The sequence below is a fragment of the Jaculus jaculus genome, chromosome 8, assembly GCF_020740685.1.
Source record: "Jaculus jaculus isolate mJacJac1 chromosome 8, mJacJac1.mat.Y.cur, whole genome shotgun sequence".
Classification (NCBI taxonomy): Eukaryota; Metazoa; Chordata; class Mammalia; order Rodentia; family Dipodidae; genus Jaculus; species Jaculus jaculus.
In genome coordinates, this window is record NC_059109.1 from 5,037,184 (window position 1) to 5,050,431 (window position 13,248).

Consider the following 13,248-nt stretch of genomic DNA (forward strand, 5'->3'; position numbering starts at 1 on the left):
AGGACGCGCCCGGGGCTCGGAGGTAGCGGCCGAGACGCCGTAGCGGGTGAGCCCTCGGCGAAGCGCCGGGGGAAGATGAATTAAAAAAAAAAAAAAAAAAAAAAAAACAACGGCAGCGCGGAGGGACCAAGCTTCTTCCCCAACTCCGCCACCGCCGCCGCCTCCGCGCCCTTGGCGGTGGAGAGGGGCTGCCACGGCGGGGCCCGGGACCACACTGCGCCTGCGCGGCCGAGTCCCCGCCCTCCCCCGGCCTGCGGGACTGCGCAGGCGCGGCCCCGCCCCTCCCAACTCGCCCTCTCACCCGACGGCCCGACTAGGCGAGGCTCCCCTGGGCGAGGCCTGGAGTGTGCGCGGTGCGGGGCCAGGTCTGGAGATGATGGGTTGGGCTGGGTTGGGGAAGTTCTTGTTTTGTTTTGTTACTTACCTTTTTTTTTTTTTTTTTTTGAAATAATTATAGACTCACAAGAAAATTGCAAAATGAAGACTGCAAAGAAGTTAGTTCCGTCTACCCCAGCACCCACCCGACTTTCCGCCACACCTTTACAATCATATACGTTCTCCAAACCAGGAACCTGGCATTGGCCTGATATAATTAACCTAAACGAATACAATTAACTGCACGACAGGACAGACCCGTATTTGGATTTGACCTGTGTGGCACGCATTCGTGTGCAGGTGTGTGTGAGCGTGTGTGGTTTTTCCCCAAATCAACTTCCTTGATGGTTGCAACCATAGGTCTGCTGGAACCCTTGGCCGCACCTACTTTTTGCAGTAGTAAAGGATTAACCATGGATTGGAGAGATGGCTCAGCAGTTAAAGTGCTTGCCCATAGAGCCTAATGACCTGAGTTCAGTTCCCCAGAACCCATGTAATATCAGATGCATAAAGTGGTGCATGCATCTGGAGTTCATTTGCAGCAGCCGGGGGCCCTGATGCACCCATTCTCTCCTGCCTCTCTCACTCTGCCAGACATGATGGTACACGCCTTTAATCCCAGCACTTAGGAGGCTGAGATAGAAGGGCCTCTGAGTTTGAGGCCAGCTTGAGACTATAGAGTGGATTTCAGGTCAGCCTGAGCTAGAGCTCAAAAAGGATTAATGCATTTTACCTGAGATCACCTTAAAGATTCACTCCTTCCTTCCACATGCTTGGGCTGCAAAATCACTGAGAACAAGCTGGAGATGAGCAGAAAGCTGGAAAAATCTACCATGCAGCTCTATGGGAGAGAGAAGTCATCAGTGGAGATAAACAACAGTGGACACTACAACTCTTGAAGTTTGGCCAGCCAGGCCATGAGCCAACTGGTGCAATAGTGGCATGTCTGTTATGGGAGAAACCAACTGCTCTCTAATTGGACTGGAAGCCACTTAGGCTGGAATACATGCCTGGTACTAAAAATCTAGTTAAAAGCATGAAACACAGCCGGGCTTGGAGGCACATGCCTTTAATCCCAGCACTTGGGAGGCAGAGGTAGGAGGATCACTGAGTTCAAGGCCACCCTGAGACGACAGAGTTAATTCCAGGTCAGCCTGGACCAGAGTGAGACCCTACCTCAAAAAACAACAACAACAAAAAAAAGCATGAGACACATAAGGGGTTCAGGTACTTGGGCAGGCAAAAACAATGACAAATGCCACTGGGCATGGTGGCACATGCCTTTAACCCAATACTCAGGAGGCAGAGGTAGGAGGATCGCTGTGAATTTGAGGCCACTCTGAGACTACATAGGGAATTCCAGGTCAGTCTGGGCTAGAATGAAATGAAACCTTACCTGGAAAAGAAAAGGGGGAGGGGCTTCTTTGACATTGTGGTCTTCCAAGCCAAGTTTCCTTTTCTCTAGGAAAAAAAAAATAAAATAAAAATTGCCTTTTATTCTTTCTGTCCAGAGGCCTCACTTCCCCAAAGCCTTCTTTCAAAATCTTCTCCATTGTTAGCCTCTTCGTAACAGTCCCAAGATGCATATAAAGGAGCGCCTTACAGTTTATACACGGCTTCCACTCATTCAGCCTCAGCTCTGATCATCACAGCTTCTTGGCAGGCCTCGGAGGATGCAGGGTGACAGGTAAGCTAACACTCAAAGGGGCTAAGTGACTTGCTTAGACTCACAGCTATCAAGCACAGGCGTGAAACACAGAAAGCTGTTTATGTCTGGACTACAAGTCCGGTGCCTTTTTCCTTTCATCTCTTCCTTCCCCTAAACTTCACATTGAACCCTGTGTTCTCCTTGGAGCCTCTCCATTTTTTGGTTTTTTTTGTTGTGGTTGTTTGATTTTTTTTTTTTTTTTTTTTTGAGGTATGGGTTTGATTCTAACCCAGGCTAACCTGGAATTCATTATGTAGTCTCAGTGGCCTCCAGCTCACAGTGATTCTCTTATCTCTGTCTCCTGAGTACTGGGACATTAAAGGCATGTACCACCACACCTGACTTTGGAGGGGGGGGTTGTTTTGTTTGTTTGTGAGATAGGGTCTCACTCTGCCCAGGCTGACCTGGAATTCACTCTGCAGTCCCAGTCTGGCCTCGAACTCAAAGTGATCCTCCTACTCCTGCCTCCTGAGTACTGGGATTAAAGGCCTGCACCAGCACACCCAGTGGCATTTGACATTCTTTTCGCCTGCCCAAGCACCTGAACCCCTTACATGTGTTTACTGCTTCTAGACACCCAAACTAAGAATTCCAGATATCCTGTCTGTGAGACTTCCTGACTTCTGGGGGAAATGCTCAGAAGATGCTGCCATACCCACCCAGACTATGAGAAACTGGGTGATCTGACCTACCCTTGCTTCACTCTAGTCCTGGAATTGTTGAATCTTGCCTGTATTTTAAGTTTTAATGAACCCTTGTCAAAAAAAAAAAAAAGTGCTGGAGCAATGGCTTAGCAGTTAAGGTGCTTGCCTGCAAAGCCAAAGGACCCAGGTCCAATTCCCTGGGACCCACATAAACCAGAAGCACAAGGTGGTGCATGCATCTGGAGTTCATTTGCAGCAGCTGAAGGCCCCAGCACACCCATTCTTCCTTTCTTTCTCTCTATCTGCCTCTTCCTCCTTCTCTCTCAAATAAAATAAGCAAAAAGATTCAAAACTCGCCATAGTGCTGAGAAAAGTGACAGTGGAATGGTCAACACTAAGTGAGACATCTCTACTACGCCCTCCAAGGCTCAGGGACCATTGTAGAAAAAGTGGCAGAAAGAATGTAAGAGCCAAAGGAAGGGTAGGACTGCTTACAACATTATCTTCCAGACACAAAATGGCCTTGATAGGGGCTGGAGAGATGACTTAGGGGTTGAAGCACTCATGGCCAAAGCCAAGAACCAGGTTTGCTTCCCTAGTACCCACAAAAAGCCAGATGCATAAGGTAGCATGTGCATCTGGAAGTCCTTTGCGGTGGCTAGGAGGCCCTGCTGCATCCTCTCTCTCCCTCTCCCTCTCTCTCAAGTAAAATTTGTTGTTGTTGCTTTGTTTTGTTTTGTTTTGTTTGAGGCAGGGCCTCACTCTAGCTCAGGCTGTCCCGGAATTCACTATGTATTCTCGGGATGGCCACGAACTCACTGTGATCCTCCTACCTCTGCTTCCCAAATATTGAGATTAAAGGCATTCACCAACATGCCCAGCTAAATAAAGCATTTTTTAAAAAATTGCCTTGATATTCATGACCTCACAGTGCCTGACACTACGTACTCACAATCTGCATAATAGAAGGGAAAAAATTATGACATCAAAATAGAAAGATTGGGCTGGAGAAATGGCTTAGCCATTAAGGCACTTGCCTGCAAAGCCAAAGGACCCAGGTTCAGTTCCCTAGGACCCACATAAACCAGAGGTACAAAGTGGCACATGTGTCTGGAGTTTGTTTGCAGAGGCTGAAGACCCTGGCATATCCATTCTCTCTCTCTCTTTCTCTCTCTCTCTCTCTCTCTCTCTCTCCCTCTTTCTCAAATGAATGATTGAAAATAAAATATAGCCAGGCATGGTGACATACACCTTCAATCCCAGCACTTGAGGCAGAGGTAGGAGAATCGCCATGATTTCCAGGCCACCCTGAGTATAGTGAATTCCAGGTCAGCCTGAGATAGAGTGAGACCCTACCTTGAAAAAAAATATATATATATATATATGTGTGTGTGTGTGTGTGTGTGTGATATATATAAAAAAATAGAAAGAGGGCTGGAGAGATGGCTTACCGGTTAGGCACTTGCCTGTGATGCCTAAGGACCCCAGTTCAAGGCTCGATTCCCCAGGACCCACGTCAGCCAGATGCACAAGGGGGCGTATGCGTCTGGAGTTCGTTTGCAGTGGCTGGAGGCCCTGGTGCGCCCATTCTCTCTCTCTCTCTCTCTCTCTACCTGCCTCTTTCTCTGTCTGTCACTTTCAAATAAGTAAATAAAAATAAACAAAAAAATTTAAAAAAAAATAGAAAGAGGGGGCTGAAGCAGTCAAGGCATTTGCCTGAAAAGCCAAAAGGACCTTGGTTTGATTCTTCAGGTCCCACATAAGCCAGATGCACAAGGTGGTGCATGTGTCTGGAGTTCCTTTGTAGTGGCTGGATTCCCCGGCACGCCCATTCTCTCCCTCCCTCCCTCTCTCCTTCTATCTCCTTCTCTCTTTCCCTGACTCTCTCCCTCTCTCCCTCTTTCTCTCTTGCTCTGTCAAATAAATAAATAAATAAAATTAAGCCGGGCGTGGTAGCACACGCCTTGACTCCCAGCATTTGGGAGGCAGAGGTAGAATTGTCATGAGTTCAAGGCTACCATGAGACTACATAGAGAATTCCAGGTCAGCCTGAGCTAGAGTGAGACCCTACCTCAGAAAACAAAACAAAAGAAAATAAATATTTTTAAAAAAAAAGTTACAGTGCTGTTGGAATCTAAAATGAATAAATAAATAAATAATTTTTAAAAATAGAGGACTGGCCGGGCGTGGTGGCGCACGCCTTTAATCCCAGCACTCGGGGGGCAGAGGTAGGAGGATTGCCGTGAGTTCAAGGCCACCCTGAGACTACATAGTGAATTCCAGGTCAGACTGGGCTAGAGTGAGACCCTACCTTGAAAAACCAAAAAAAAAAAAAAAAAAAAAAGGACTGGAGGGTTGGCTTAGTGGTTAAGGCATTTGCCACAAAGCCAAAGGACCCAGGTTCAAATCCCCAGCACCACATAAGCACAAGGAGGCACATGTGTCCAGAGTTCATTTGCAGCAGCTGAAGGCCCCAGCGCACCCATATTCTCTTTCTCTGCCCCTGCCTCTCTCTCAAATAAATAAAATAAGCAAAATTTAAAAATAAAAAAAAATAGAAAGACTTGGGCTGGAGAGATGGCTTAGCAGTTAAGGCACATGCCTACAAAGCCCAAGGACCCAGGTTCGATTCTCCAGGTCACACATAAGCCAGATGCATATGGTGGTGAATGCATCTGGAGTTCCTTTGCAGTGGCTAGAGGCCCTGCCATGCCCATTCTCACACTTTCTCTCTCCCACCCCTCTCTCTGTCTCTAATAAATAATTAAAATTAAATAGATCTTTTTAAAAAACAGAAAGCTAAGTGAGATTAGGGGAAGAGATTGTATAAAATAAAGGTGGGGGAGGGGTCAATCAAAATTCAAGATATTCTGAATAAGACATATGAAAATCTACTTTCTTGAATAGTGGCACATCCAGAAGCCATAGATTGTTACTAGAAAATTTTAAGTGCAGGGATGGGGTACCTTCCAGTGAGTTGTTGGCCAAGGAGGTCCCTGTTGCCTCCAAAACATTATAGGCTATTGCCAAGACCCTTGGTTTCCTGTGAGAAAGAGATGGTAAGACCCTATTGCTGAAGACTTCATATTCCTGAGCAGCAAAGTCACTGAGAAATCAAGCTGGTACTGAGCAGAAAAACTTTCTCCCTGTGGCCCAGCCAACTGGAAGCGGCAAAAGGCTGCACTGTATGCAACCTTATGGGAGACAGAAGTCATCAACAGTGCAAAGAGTGGACACTGAAAGCCTCAAGTCTGGCCAGATAGGCCAAATGACTGAATGAGTGCAATAATGGCAGGTGTGCTCTGGGGGAAACCACCTGCTCTCTAATTGGACTGAAGGCCTGAGCCACAGGAAAAGCCAGGTGAGGAGATGTTCCACTCACTCTGGAGCTCCTCACAAACTCAAGAAACATGATGGGAGGATGGCAGGGAAGAACGGAGGAGCAGCCCGTGAGGAAGAGGATGGCGAGGACCAGCAGGAAAACATCAGCCACTGCCTTAAGTACCAGTAAACAAGACAATGTAAATGCACCAAAAAGTATTAATGCATCAGAAACGATCTCCAGTGAGAACGAGTTAGAGGAAATGGCTGAAAAAGATTTCAAAAGAATGATTATAAATATGTTTAATGAAGGAAATCAAAGGAATGAAAGAAGAAATCAAAGGAACCAAAGAAGACACAGGAAACCAATTTAATGAAATGAGAAGATCAATACAAGACATAAATAAGGAAATGGAAATAATAATAAAAAAAAGTCAGAATTACTAGCAATGAAGAACAGTCAATTAAATTAAAAAAAAAATAAAACTCTGCAGAAGATCTCACCAGTAGAATGGATGAAGGAGAGGACAGAATATCTAAGCTAGAAGACCAGGTAGCAGATCTACTACAGTCCAACAAAGAAAAAGACAAACTAATAGAAAAGTATGAGTGGGAATTTCAAGATATTCAAGACACTATGAAAAGATCAAACATAAGAATTCAGGGTTTAATAAAAGGAGAAGAATTTCACTCCAAACGCATAGTAGGCATTTTCAACAAAATCATAGAAGGAAACTTCCCCCAAATTGAGAAAGAGATGCCATTGCAGATACAGGAAGCCTTTAGGACACCAAACAGACAAAACCTGGAAAGAACTTCTCCTTGCCATATTATAATTAAAGATTCAAACACACAAACCAAAGAAAATATATTGAAAGCAGTTAGACAGAAAAATAAAGTCACATACAAAGGCTGTGATAATGGAGAGTGGAGTTTCAGAAGGGAAAGTGGAGGAAGGAAGGGGATTACCATGGGATATTGTTTATAATTACGGAAGTTTTCAATAAAAATTATTTAAGAGCCGGGCGTGGTGGTGCACGCCTTTAATCCCAGCACTCGGGAGGCAGAGGATTGTGAGTTCGAGGCCACCCTGAGACTCCATAGTGAATTCCAGGTCAGCCTGAGCTACAGTGAGACCCTACCTCGAAAAACAAACAAACAAACAAAAAAAAATTATTAAAAAAAAAATAAAAACACACACAACACGTCAGGCTTCGCAGGCATGATTCTTAATTCCTGAGTCATTTCTTCATTGTTCTGGTTGTTTTCCTTTTCTCTTTTTTTAAAAATATTTTTATTTATATATTTGTTTGAGAGACAGAGGCAGATAGAGAATGGGCATGCCAGGGCCTCTAACTACTGCAAAAGAACTCCAGACACTTGCATCATCTTGTGCATCTGGCTTACTTGGGTCCTGGGGAATCAAACCTAGGTCCTTTGGCTTTGCAGGCAAGTGCCTTAACCGCTAAGCCATTTCTCCAGTCCCCTTTTTTTAATTTAATTTTTATTTATTCTTTTGAGAGGGGGGAAAGAGGCAGAGTGAGAGAGAGAGAGGGAGAGAGAGAGAATGGGCATGCCAAGGCTTCCAGCAACTGCAAACGAATTCCAGATGCATGCACCACCTTGTGCATCTGGCTTACATGGATCCTGGGGAATCGAACCAAGGTCCTTTGGCTTTGCAAGCAAGCGCCTTAACCGAACCAAGGTCCTTTGGCTTTGCAAGCAAGCGCCTTAACCACTAAGCACTTTCTCCAGCTCTCTCCAGCCCTTTTTAAAAAATATTTTTATTTATTTATATATGTATTTGAGAAAGAGAAAAAAGCAGAATATTTTTTGAACATTTTATTATTTTTTTAATATTTTATTTTTATTTATTTATTTGAGAGAGGGAAAGAGGCAGAGAGAGAGAAAGAGAGAGAATGGTGCTCTAGGGCCTCCAACCACTGCAAACAAACTCCAGATGCATGTGCCACCTTGTGTATCTGGCTTACATGGGTACTGAGAACTGGGGAGTCAAACTGAGGTCCTTTGGCTTTGCAAGCAAGTGGCTTAACCACTAAGCCATCTCTCCAGCCCTAACATTTTATTTTTTACAGAAAGAGAATAGGTTTGCCAGAGCCTTTTGCCATTTTAGACACATGTGCACCTTTGTGTGACTGACTTTACATGGGTACTGGATCATTGAACCCTAGGTCATCAGGCTTTGCAAGCAAGCGCCTTTGACTGCTGAGCCATCTCTCCAGCCCCTGGTTGGGTTTTGTATGTTTGTACATTTAAGATTAGGTCTATAAAGCGTAGACTTTCCACAAACTCACAGAAATTCAGTCTATAGTCCCAGGGTAGCCTAGAACTCACAGTGGTCCTCCTACCTCTGCCTTCTGAGTGCTGGGATTAAAGGTGTGTGCCACCATACCCGACTTATTTTATTTTATTTTTATTTATTTGCAAACAGAGAGAGACAGAGAAATAGAGAAAGAGAGCGAAAGAATAGACGCACCAGGACCTCTGCCTCTGCAAATGAACTCCAGATGCACGCACCGCTCTGTACATCTAGCTTTAAGTGGATGCTGGGAAATCAAACCTGGGTTGTTAGACTGTACAAGCAGCCACTTAATCCCTGAGCCATCTCTCCAGCCCATGAATAGTTATTCTTTTATTATTATGATGATTATTTTGAGGTAGTGTCTCACTCCTGCCCAGTCTTGCTTGGAATTCACTGTGTAGTCTCAGGTTGGCCTCAAACTCACCCTGATCCTCCTACCTCTGCCTCCCGAGTGCTGGGATTAAAGACGTGCGCCACCACGCCCGGCTTCTTTCCCTCTTTACACATTTCTATATTTTCCAAAATGCCCACACTAGTACCATATCACATTCATTTGAATTTAGTTGGTTTTGCTTCTTTGTTTGCTTTTGTTGCCTTTTTGTTGTTACTTGTCTGAGGTAGGGTCTCACTCTAGCCCAGGCTGACCTGGAATTCACTATGGAGTCTCAGGGTGGCCTGGAACTCATGGAGATCCTCCTGTCTCAGCTTCCCGAGTGCTGGGATTAAAGATGTGTGCCACCACACCCAGCTTAATTTAGTTTTTATTTTCAGCAGAGTGGTGCATGTGCAGACGTGAGAAAGGTCAAGCTCTCTAGGAGTTATAATGATAAATAGCAATTTCCTTGCCGCACCCTCTCCCACTGGATTCACTGCAGAAGCAGCAGACCCCATCACTTCCTGTTGTTGCCATGCCCCCCATCTTCACTTTTCCAAATAACATTGCTCTTTCTCTTTTTTTGGGGGGGGGGTTCATTTTTATTTATTTACTTGAGAGTGACAGAGAGAAAAAGGGAGAGACAGAGACAGAGACAGAGGCAGAGAGAGAGAATGGGTGTGCCAGGGCTTCCAGCCACTACAAACAAACTCCAGATGCGTGCACCCCCTTGTGCATCTGGTTAACGTGGGTCCTGGAGAATCAAGCCTCGAACCGGGGTCCTTCAGCTTCACAGGCAAGCGCTAAACCACTAAGCCATCTCTCCAGCCCTTTTTTTTTCTTTCTTTTTTTTTTTTTTTGGTTCATTTTTATTTATTTACTTGAGAGTGACAGAGAGAGAAAGAGGGAGAGAGAGAGAGAGAGAGAGAGACAGAGACAGCATTGCTCTTTCTCATACTTTCACTCTAGCTCTTTTTTTCACTTCACTCACACAAACGTCCACACAACTTCTACCCCTGCTGCCACTGCTGCTAAATCAAGATCAGTGTTTACAGTTCAATCCACATGCCTTCTCATGCCACTTTTTCTTTTCCCTGGAGGTAACAGTTTCAATTTTATCCTGGTACAAGTTTATTCCTATTTCTCTTTTTATTTTGGGAGAGGGGTAGGGTCTCACTGTAGCCCAGGCTGACCTGGAATTCACTCTGTAGTCTCGGGCTGGCCTCAAACTCGTGGTGATCCTCCTTCCTCTGCCTCCCAAGTGCTGGAGGGTCATTGTGAGTTTGAGGCCAGCTCAAGACTAAAGAATGAGTTCCAGGTCAGTCTGAGCTAGAGTGAGACCCTACCTCAAAACACCAAAACCAAAAGAAACAACAACAACAACAAAAAACTGTGCGTGCCACCACGCCTGGCCCCAGTTTACTGGCTTTTCGGTAAACTCTTTGCCAAAACTGTAAAACTTTTCTTAGATTATTGTCAAACTCACAATTAGTCGATCAGTGTCATTATTTTCTCTCAGGTTTTCCTCCCCATAGCCTTGTATACTAATCAGGGCTTTTCAGATACAGAACTAATGCAGGCGCCCCCTGTTCTCTGGGAGTTCAGAACCACAGATAGAAAATTATATCTTGTGCATGCATGTGTGTGTGTGTGTGTGTGTGTGTGTGTGTTTAATCTATAAATGAGAAACTGTAAGAGATTAATGTAACAGTAAAATAATAAAAGGCTGGGGTTATAACTCAATTGGCAGGGTGCTTGTCTAACATGCACAAAGCCTTGGGTTCAACCTCCAGCACTGCATTAAAAAATAATAATAATGTGCTCGCTTCGGCAGCACATATACTAAAATTGGAACGATACAGAGAAGATTAGCATGGCCCCTGCGCAAGGATGACACGCAAATTCGTGAAGCGTTCCATATTTTTAAATCTTCGCCAGCTATATATCTGATAAAGGATTAATATCTAGGATATACAAAGAACTCAAAAAGTTAACTAATAAGGAATCAAACAGGCCAATCAAAAAATGGGCTAAGGAGCTAAATAGAGAGTTCTCAAAGGAAGAAATACGAATGGCATATAAGCACCTAAAAAAATGTTCTACGTCACTAGTCATCAGGGAAATGCAGATTAAAACTACATTGAGATTCCATCTCACTCCTGTCAGATTGGCCACCATCATGAAAACAAATGATCATAAATGTTGGCGGGGATGTGGAAAAAAAGGAACCCTTCTGCACTGCTGGTGGGAATGCAATCTGGTCCAGCCATTGTGGAAAACAGTGTGGAGGTTCCTAAAGCAGCTAGAGATTGATCTACCATATGACCCAGCTATAGCACTCCTAGGCATATATCCAAAGGACTCATCTCATTTCCTTAGAAGTACATGCTCAACCATGTTTATTGCTGCTCAATTTATAATAGCTGGGAAATGGAACCAGCCTAGATGTCCCTCAACAGATGAGTGGATAATGAAGATGTGGTACATTTATACAATGAAGTTCTACTCAGCGGTAAAGAAAAATGAAGTTATGAAATTTGCAGAAAAATGGATGGACCTGGAAAGTATTATACTAAGTCAGGTAACCCAGGCCCAGAAAGCCAAGCGCCACATGTTCTCCCTCATATGGGGATCCTAGCTACAGATGACTGGGCTTCTGTGTGAGAATGAAAATACTTAGTAGCAGAGGCCAGTAAGTTGAAAAGGAGACATAAAGGGTGGAGAAAGGAAGGGAAGAGGATACTTAAATGGTTGATATTGTATATATGTAATTACAATGATTGTAATGGGGAGGTAATATGATTGAGAATGGAATTTCAAACGGGAAAGTGTGGGGGTGGGGAGGGAGGGAATTACCATGGGATATATTTTATAATCATGGAAAATGTTAATAAAAATTAAAAAAAAAAAATAATAATAATAATAAGCCGGGCGTGGTGGCGCACGCCTTTAATCCCAGCACTCGGGAGGCAGAGGTAGGAGGATCACCATGAGTTCAAGGCCACCCTGAGATGACAGAGTGAATTCCAGGTCAGCCTGGACCAGAGTGAGACCCTACCTCGAAAAACCAAAAATAATAATAATAATAATAATAAATAGGTCAGGTATGGTGGCGCACACCTTTAACCCCAGCACTCAGGAGGCAGAGGTAGAAGGTTCACTGTGTGTTCAAGGCCACCCTGAGACTACATAGTGAATTCCGGGTCAGCCTTGACTAGAACAAGACCCTGCCTGGAAAAAAAATAATAAGACTGAAGAGATGGCTCAGAGGCTAAGGTACTTGCCTGCAAAGCCTAAGAACCAGGATTTGATTCCCCAGTACCCACATTAAGCTGGATGCACAAAGTGGTGCTTGTATCTGGAGTTCCTTTACAGCAGCTGGAGGCCCTAGAGTGTCCATTATGTCTCTCTTTCTCCTTGTCAATAAATAAAATTTTGGTGGGGGGGGTTGAGGTAGGGTCTCACTCTGGTCCAGGCTGACCTGGAATTAATTCTGTAGTCTCAGGGTGGCCTTGAACTCATGGCAAGCCTCCTACCTCTGCCTCCCGAGTGCTGGGATTAAAGGCGTGCGCCACCATGCCTGGCTTTGTTTTTGTTTTTGTTTTTAAAGTCAGTGAGAATAACTGTAAATCACACTAAAAATTTCCCTTCAAGCTGAGTGTGATGGCACACTCCTTTAATCCCAGCACTCAGGAGGCAGAGGTAGGAGGATCGCCATGAGTTCGAGGCCAGCCTGAGACTCCAGAGTGACTTCCTACTCAGCCTGGGCTCTAGAGTAAAACTCTAATTTATGGGAAGAAAAAAAAAATTCTTCCTTCAAGATAGCATCTGGCCTGGTTCGTGTTTGAACAAGCAACAGGGGTAATCCAAGTTTAGCCCAGTTGACCCATTACATTAACAGTCACGCCCTCCACCCTTCTACACAAACCCTTCCCCATCCTTTTTTTTGTTTTGTTTTTCTCCTTAAGGTTCCACTCCTACTTAATTTCATGGTTCTCTTTAAATATCAACCATGACTTACAGGAAGTATTTCCGCGGTGAATTAAAACAACCCAACTGAGAGTTGAGCTAGGATTAAAAACACGAAACTGAGCCAGGTATCCAGGTGCATGCCTTCAATCCCAGCACTTCAGACGCTAAAGTAGGAGTTTGAGGCCAGCCTGGGCCACACAGTGAGTTCTAAATCAGCCTGGGCTACAGCGAGACCATGCTTCAAAAATCCAAAATAAGCCGGGCGTGGTGGCGCACACCTTTAATCCCAGCGCTCGGGAGGCAGAGGTAGGAGGATCATGGTGAGTTCAAGGCCACCCTGAGACTACATAGTGAATTCCAGGTCAGCCTGGGCTAGAATAAACCCTACCTTGAAAAACCAAAGAAAAAAAAATCCAAAGTACAAGGGGGGAACACTGGAGAGATGGATCAGCCATTAAGGCACTTGCCTGCAAAGCCTAATGACCTGAGGTGGATTCCCCAGTACCCACGTAAAGCCCGATGCACAAAGTGG

General features: G+C 44.7%; 1 non-coding gene across 1 annotated transcript; it reads left to right on the plus strand.

Annotated features, from left to right (window-relative positions):
* The first annotated feature begins 10,562 nt into the window (after positions 1-10,562).
* On the plus strand, positions 10,563-10,669 carry LOC123463033. Its single transcript, XR_006638645.1, has one exon. It is a non-coding gene; the product is annotated as a U6 spliceosomal RNA (small nuclear RNA).
* The last annotated feature ends 2,579 nt before the right edge of the window (positions 10,670-13,248 follow it).